This window comes from Lactuca saligna, chromosome 9 (assembly GCF_052625555.1).
Source record: "Lactuca saligna cultivar CGN05327 chromosome 9, ASM5262555v1, whole genome shotgun sequence".
NCBI classification, from domain to species: Eukaryota; Viridiplantae; Streptophyta; class Magnoliopsida; order Asterales; family Asteraceae; genus Lactuca; species Lactuca saligna.
Window position 1 is genome coordinate 52,145,526 of NC_136425.1, and position 9,475 is coordinate 52,155,000.

Genomic DNA, 9,475 nt, shown 5'->3' on the forward strand with positions numbered 1-9,475 from the left:
TCGTAAATCCTTCTTATGGTCATGGGCCATAAATCCTTCTTATGGTCATGGGCCATAAATCCTTCTTATGGTCATGGGCCTTGAACTCATCATAGGCCGTAAACACATGGTGGTTGGCGGTGAACTCCTTTTTGTCCCTCATTCTTGATTCTAACACTTCATTGTGAGTGTTTCCTACATCCTACGGGTGTTTTCTATGCTTTTCAGTGGTTTTAGACACTAATTGAAGGCATATACATGTTAATATGTGCTTAATAGGATCGTACTGTGCTCGGGACTTCACTTAGCATACCAAGCATCTTATCTTTGTCATTCATCCAAGTCACTCATAATCAGGTGAGTTCAAACCCCTATGCTTTTACTCTTTTTCATGTTTTCAGGTGGGGGATACAAGTCAAATACAAATGATTTTGTAAACATTATACAAAAAAGAATTTCAACAAGTTTAAAGCTTATGCAATTCATACAACCAAAGGGCTTTCCATGGTTTATAAAATATTTATATACTTCATCCCCTTTTGTAACATGTTGAGCATAAGGGACGTTTTCAACTTGCAATCGTAATCACATAGTTTTCAGATTATTACATAAATCAAATTACATATACAAGCATACAAAACTATAATAGGTGTAGTTTGGGAATTCAATACATGGTTATACATATACAAGCACACAATCAATAATAGGTATAGTTTGGGAATTCAATACATGGTTATACATATACAAGCACACAAACTATAATAGGTATAGTTTGGGAATTCATTACATGGTTATACATATACAAGCACACAAACTATAATAAGTATAGTTTGGGAATTCATTAAATGATCTTACAAACTTATCTTTTATAAACTTCTTTGTTATTTATAAAAAGGGTTTCCCGTGTTATTACTTGTAAAGTTGTTAAGCTAGTTTGAGAGACACGTCTTTGGGTACAATTACATGTACTAGTGGAAGACTGCCCTTATGAGCCAGAGTTTTCTCGAGGGAGAACGTGAGTTTGTGTATAGATCTATATTGGACTGATAATCCCACACCTTTCTGTTAGTTATAGTATGATCGGCAGGTCTACGGGTGACAAAGTCATAGAGGATATCGGTACCCGATTTGCACCATATCAGTTAGTATGGTCATAAAACTCGCAAGTAGATAACAACGACATATTTACGTAGTAATATACTTTGCACAAACAATAATTATTTAACATAAGTATGAAAAAATACATGCTTTCTTTTCGAGAAATAAAACTACTATTCCTATTCATACTAATGATAGCCATGATTTTCTTACAAAAGGGATTTTACATTCAAACCAGTATTATACAATTCATTTGGTGGTAAATAGACATTTGAACAAATACTTAATGTAACATTGTAAAAAATTCACATGTTAGAAAATATTGGATTTTCTTGGAAACATATAAACCTTTTCCTGATTCATTAACAAATTTTCATTACCAAAATATGCTTATGAACTCACCAGCTTTTATGATGATACTCTCTTTCAAAACCGCATGTATCCTCAGGAAATCAATAAACAGATACCTCGGCATACTTTTGAGAAAACGGAGCGTACAGAGTCTCGTCTCTATTTTGCTATATATATTTTTGACGTATACAAATTATGTATCAAACTAATGTAAATATTCTACTAATTCAATGTAATGGTTGTTTCTACTCTGATTACTATGATCCAATTGTTATGATACTACACATGACGTCGACCACTGCAAACATTTCTACCGTTCTGATTTAGGGGTGTGACAGTAGGATGTTACATGTTGATATGATCTGTTAGATCAGTATCCTAATAGATAGGATGTGCTATGCTACTATGATCTGTTAGATTGGTTTGTTTGTCTATAAACTGTTATATGATTATTTTTTAGATGCGCACATGTTGTTTGGCAGTTGAGGCTTATCTGCTTTGTGCAAAAGTCAATAGACTTGGGCATTCCAACCTGTTGGTTATGGTCTGTGAGTATTCCATCCTGAGGATGATTGGACTCATAGTATGTGGGCATTCCAACCTGTTGGTTGTGGGCCTAGGGTATTCCATCTTGAGGATGATTGGACCCATAGTGTTTTCGCATTCTAACCGGATGGTTGAAGGCCTGGGGTATTCCAACCCGATGGTTGATTGGACCCATAGTATGCTGTTTATGATTATATGTGTATTATTGTGTGTATGGGTATTTTTTTTGGGGGGGGGGGGGGGGGGAATTACTAAGCTCTCAGGCTTACAGTTTTAGTTTATTATTTCAGGTACACCAGGGGACCGTGGCAAGCCAAAGGCATGATCGTGCCGCTCCTCACTTTTTATGACTTTGTTTCTGGGAAACTCTGATATAGACTATTTTGAAAAAAATTGCAATAACTGTTGGTTTTTAAATGTTTTGAAAAGTTTAAATTTGGCATGATTTATTTATGGGTGTTACACTTGGTGTCGATCTCACATTGTACAGAAGCATGATCGGTTCGTTGTTATACTTAATAGCTAGTCGACCTGATATAATGTTTGATGTTTGTAATTTGTGCTAGGTATTAGTCTAATCCTAGGGAACCCCATCTCACTGTTGTAAAGAATATTTTGCTATCTCAAATGAACAGTTTCGTTGGGTTTGTGGTACCCTTCGAAGACTGGTTTCTTCATTTAAACATTTTCGTATGTAGACATGGGTGGATGCTAACTCGATCGAAAAAGCACTGTTGGCGGATGTCAACTACTCGATGGGAAGCTTGTAGGCTGGCAATCAAAGAAACAAACTTGTGTATCGATTACCACAACAGAAGCAGAATATGTTGCTGCTGCAGCTTGCACTTCTCAGATCATTTGGATTCACAGTCAGCATAATGACTACGCAATCAACATGAAGAAGTTAACTTTATAATGTGAATCACAGAGTGCTATTCAAATATTTCATAATCCGGTGCAACATTCGAAGACCAAACATATCGCACTTCGTTATCACTTTATCAAAGATCCTGTTGAGGATGGGAACATAGAGGTTCATTTTGTAAAAACGACAGATTAACTTGCTGATATCTTTACTAAACCTTTGGATGAAAAATCTTTTATAAGGATTTTGTCAGGACTAGGCATGCTTGATTCGATTGTAGTTCCTAATTCGTCATCATAGAGCAATCAACATTTCGTTGAATGACTTAGAAAGTAATGTTCATGGTTCAACGTTCGACACACTTCGATTTCGACTTTTCGCTGACCGATTCAGAATACACTTCATTTTTCAAGAACAAATGTTGTATCGACGACTTATTCTCTACTTGTCGATACTAGTTATTTCATTAGTCTAGTATAATTTTAATATTTTTTTTATTTCATTTCTAAAAACAAAAATACCAAGTTGTTGCGTAGCCTACTATCAAACTCTTCCGGTGGAACTTGCTTTACCGCTTTAGGGAAATGTATTAATTCGATACTTTATGCTAGTTAGGTGTTCTTAGAAGCATGTTGCAGCATATTGTCCCAAGCCTCCACGACTCAATGTGTTTTGAAGCCTTAATGGATTTCTCATTACAAGGATTCCTTCCTAATTAGACTATATTTACATTAGTCCCTAACCTACCTTACTCTTCTCATATCGATTTAAGAGTTTCCTGCTTGGTCCACATATAGCAGAGATACAATTCGTTTCTAAACCATTGTTTTTCACCATAAAGTACTTTCACGATCACACATAATGAAATATATCCAAGAGATCCCTGGTTCGAACCAACCAGTTGAAAGACCCTCACTTTCGTATTTCTGAAAGACTCAAGCTTTCATATTTGACAATATAGTTACTCCAAAACATGCTACTTGCATATTCATAAAAACAATATTTTAAATTGATAAAGTGATTACAAACGACTGGATACAAACCGACTATTACAAAGTGTTATATATTACACAACTACCCAAGATACTATACTTTTATACATACATGATCCCTAAATAAAAAAGTAATATTACAACTATTCTAAACCTTCCAACAATATATGACTATACTGGTTACTTATCTCCTATAATTTTGTTAAACATTAAGAGGGTAAGCAGTGACGTTTAGTGAATTCAATAATAGATACAATATAATCTTATGCCATATATATACCAATATAACAGAAGCAAAGACGAATGATAACAACAATAGCATATGTGTATCATATGTCAGGCTTCTAATATCAACTCAAGATTTGATTCAAAGATTTACGATTAATGAGACTTAACGATTTCAATACTTGATATACATCAATAAAACTTCGGCCCAAATGGCACAGAAGACATACAAATTTCTTATTATCATTCTGATAGATTTCAGGTTTTTACGCCCTGTTTAGCATTTCAGTAGATTTCAGGTTTTCACGCCCTATTTAACATTTCGACAGATTTCAGGTTTTCACGCCCTGTTTAATCTTCTGCCAATGCCATTAAATAAAAGTCATTAACTTACGGGGGACATGCTTTACATAGCCAGAGGCTTTATACCATTACCAATATGAATCTTAGTCCTTTCACTAATCACATGGTCAAAGGTATTACTTTTGCTATCAAAATAGCAGAAAGCAATAACACTAGAAAATAATCCGGAAAAATAACATATCAATACCACTTTGAATCTAAGTCCTTTTACTGATCACAGGGTTAGAGGTATAACTTTGCTATCAAAATAGCAAATAAAAATATCACGGGAAGGAATATAGCATATATAACACATAACATACAATTGTTCGTATATATTTAACTCACTTTGAAATAACTGGGGTTAAAATAGTAATTTGTGCAACACTTCGTTCCTATAAATAGCTTTCTTCTATAAAAACCGGGAGCTTTCTTGAAAACCGGGCTTTGCGAAGGTAGAGCTTGAAACCAAAAAGATAAATTTATCGGGGTCTCCGGGCACTTCGGGATGTGTTTCGGGTGCTAAAATTGATATCGGGGCTTCGGGGGATGTCAAAATAGTGAAAATATTGAAAATGGGTGAAATATGTCAAAATTCCAAAGTTTCTCGGGAAGGCTCGTAGCCTTCCTTTTATAGGGCCGAGGTTTGGGGGGTGCGCTGGCCGAAGGGACACGTGGCCGCAGGAGGCGAAGGCAGGTGGCGCAGCAACGAGGCTCGGACACAACAGATGGCTCGACTCGAATGGCAACACGCGTCGCACCTTGGACGCACCACGGCTTCGAAAGCGAGGAGTCACCGAACACGCGTCGGATTCTTGTAGCCGATGATACGTGGGTCGGACACGGGACGGGCATGCGCGGATCCGATGACGTGGCCTATTCCGAACTTATCCATGCGAAATTACTCGGAAAATGAGCAAAATCTTCTAGAATCCATAACTTTCGTATATGAGCTCAGTTATTGACGTTCTTTATATGTACGCGTATACAGGAATATATTCTACAACTTTCGTTTAGACTTCGTCGGCTAATTTTGACTTTATTTTTAATATTATTATTTTTAACACACCGAGACTGGAAAATCCATTAAAAATTTATAACTTCTTCATCCGACGTCCGTTTTCGTCAGACTTTTTACCGTTATACTATTATTGACGAGACCTTCAATTCTCGTTTAGGTTGTGTTGGGTAAATATCGCTCGATCTTTATTTCGTGTTTTTAGCTTTCTACTGCTATTCTGAAACATAGAAAAATCATAATTTCCTCATATGAAGTCAGATTTAAAAGTTCTTTATATAAAAGTTTATTATTTTAACGAGTTATACAACTTTCATTTAGATCACTAAGGCTAAAAAGTAGTTTATCGGAAACTCACTTTTTACGCGATATAGTGTTTGCCGGTTTTATCGCGGATTTTCGATTGGTCATAATTTCATCGTTATAACTTGGATTTTGACGAGGTTTTTGCCTAAACTTTTCTAATGAGACTCTTTACAACTGTAAATAATAAAATTTTACTTATTTTAAATTTTATATTTTCGCTAAATTTCACTATTTGACATTTGATTGGAATCTCATAAGATTTCCAATACTTTCTGAATGATTCTAAGCATAGTTTTACTTCATTTCTAGTAAAAACCATCTGTTAGAACTCAACATTCAAATTCTCATAATATTTCGTAATATTATTCAGTTTTATAATTTACAATACACGATAACTGAATGTGTATGTTACAATTACCTCCTCCTTTTGAGGATTTCGTCCCCGAAATCACAACGATTAAAACAAATGGGGATACTTCGCTCTTATTTCATTCATATTTTCCCTAAGTATAATTTAGGCCTCGATGGTGTTTCCACTTTACAAACACCAACTTCAATTATTTATTACGTAGATTAGTCATTATTTCATTTACGATCTCTTCTACTTAACTTATTATCCAGTTTCACCTTAGATAATGGAATCATTTCATCATATACGCTCAAGAATTTATGTAGATATCTTATATGAAACATATCATGTATATCTGCCAAATCTTTAGGCAATTCCAAGTGATATGCTTGTTGACCAATTCTCTAGATAATTTTGAAAAGTCTTACAAATCTATGACTCAATCTCCTTTTCTTCTCAAATTTCATAATACCTTTCCACATGGATACCTTCAGTATCACCCATTAGGAATTATATGGATCATTTCAATTTTCTGCATAGAACATTTGTCGATCCTAGGCCACTTTCATTCTTTCTCATACCAATTGAATCTTATCAGTGGTATATTGAATCAATCCAGGGCCTCCAAGTATTTTCTGTCCTACATTATGCCAACATAATGGTGCTCACAATTACTACCGAATTCTAAGACACATGCAAGAAGCATATCTTCTACTGTTTAGATTGTTCTCTCCATCTAACCATCTGTCTGGGGATGATAAGCTATGATGAGAGCAACTCAAGATCCCAATTCACGTTGCATACTCGCCCAAAAGTGAAGCGAGTATCTTGGTCGGAAATAATCTGTAGTGGCACACCATGTCTTGCCACAATTTTGTCCAAGTATACGTGCGCGTATTTCTCTATTGAAACATCTTTTCGTAGCACAAGAGTTCTGCATGGTTCTTTGATAACCAATCCATGCCGAGAATAATATCAAAGTTGGGCAAGGAGATATTAGATAGAAGATTATAACTTTCAATTCTTATGACATAATCTCCATAAACTTTATCAGCAAGTAATGTATACTTCCTATGGTATCTATATTAAATGATTTGACAAATGCGTAACAAGCAATTTGAAAGGAATGTGCAAATTTATATGGCACAAAAGAATCTGAGACATCAAAATCAAATATGACGTGAGTAGATTTAGAGTTTATGAGAAAAAGTACTAGTCACAACATTCGGGTCCTGACGTACCTCCTTTGTGATATTTTAAAATGTACGATCTTTAAATTTTGATTTCCCAAACTATTGTCAAACTCTTCAAACTTCTTAGTTAATAGTGGTGCTCAAACCTGCATCCACTCTTCATTCTCTATTGGGCCTTTGATCCAAATCTTTGAGTTAAAACTAAAATTTCATTGCAAACTCCTGCTCCTTCTTGGTTTATAGACTAAACCCAAGATCTTGTCTTTACTTTTGCTACAACAACAACTCGAATGGTCATATTCTAATGACCTTTGATTTTATAACGCACAAGACACATAACAAACCAAACTCTTGTATTAGAATTAGATCGAATAAATCGAGCTGATGGAATAGAGAAAACAAAGAGAGTTTGATCAACACGTGGATGCTTTAAAATAGAAAGAATAGCACCACGTATTTCTAATTCGTGCTCGTGCTTTCGGGAATACAAATTGGTTTTGTCAAATGACAGAATATTTCGATAGATTACGAAATCACAGATTTAATATTGTAATCCTTCCATAGATAACTAAATTCTTCATCATCTTCATAACAGGTAACATTTCTAGTTAATGTTTGCTTAATTCTTTAATGAAGATTGTTATATTTCTATCGAGCATCTCGACCATCTCCTTCTTGACTGAAGTTTCATCATCACTCAATACATGGCTTTCTAAACCAATCAGCTTTATCTTTTTAGATTTATATTAATCAGAATCCACTCTTTATAACGTTAAGATTTGAACAATATTTATCTTCTTAGTCATTACCGAAACGAAGGTAACGACACAGATGAATAAATGGGAATCATTTACTAGCTTCTTGGTAACCTTGTGACTTTCCCTGATCCAAGCGTGAGTCCTGTGCTTCCGATAGTTTAGGCCTCTACTACCATTCACACCTACTCATACTCGTCCTAAGTATTGTCTCGCAGTTTTCCAAGTCACCATTCAAAATCACAAAAGAACTTATCACAAATGAATGTGTTTAAACAAATACATACAACAATTTCTCCTAGACTCAACTAGGGTTTTCGTGTTTCTATCAAACATATCTTGGATTACTTATACTTGTCTTCTACGATTCTTCTCATGCATATACTCGATCTAGTATATTCTAATACTTTCACATAGGTCGATAGAATTTTACTTCCGATTCTTCATATAAATTCTTTCTTAGGTAGTGTCTACTCTGCAAAACATAATACACCCAAAATTTACTCTAGTAGTGTAGAGATAAACGGTTTTCAACTATTTGCATCATCTTTTAACTTATGTAATTCACCATGCACATTTGTTCATTTCATTATCCTTCCATGACATCGTTATTCTTGTAGCTGAGTAAGTCTTCTTTTTATGGTTGTATCTTTTAAGTCTACTTCATAGGAGTCTATCCTAAGAAGTCTGCATTATAGCTGCATCGCAGCAAGTTCTACTAGCTTCAACTTGGTTCTCTGTCATTCCTAACTACAACATTTCATCTCATACAATACTATGGGTGTATTGTTTCTTCAACTAAGCATTCTACCTTACTTAAACAAGTAAGTTACTTAACTTTTTATTACTAAATGACTCAATTCACCATCCTAATCATGTATAAAGTCGGCATAACACACAATGGAACTTCCATAAGGATGTGATAGAAGTCAATCATCACTCAGTATTATTAAATACTAAGTTTGAGCATCCTATATAAAGTTACTACTTGAACTACATACTACATCACAAAGTCTTGTCCTATTGAGTCTGAAAACTTCATTAGCCTTTCCTTTGATCTTCATTTAATTCTTCTAAATCTTGTACCACATTAATTTCAATACCGTCGAAGTATTTATCACCAGCTTCAGTTCTTCCAACTCTATAAACTATCATTGCTTCAATATGGACAGCGATGGAACAACTTCATGGATTTGTACCAACACATTTATCTCGCCCATATGTGTTTCAAATGCACATCTTTCTTCCAAAGACGTTATTATATCATCAAACATACTTTAAATGTATAATACCACTCTGTTGGTATTAATACACTATTTACGATAACACTTCATATTTATTATTTTACGATATCCCATGATCGTTTATTTATAAAGTTATCGATGTTAGACTTTAAACTTTCTCAAATAATAGAAATATAGGTATGAAACCTAAAGCATGCTATATTTACTTATCA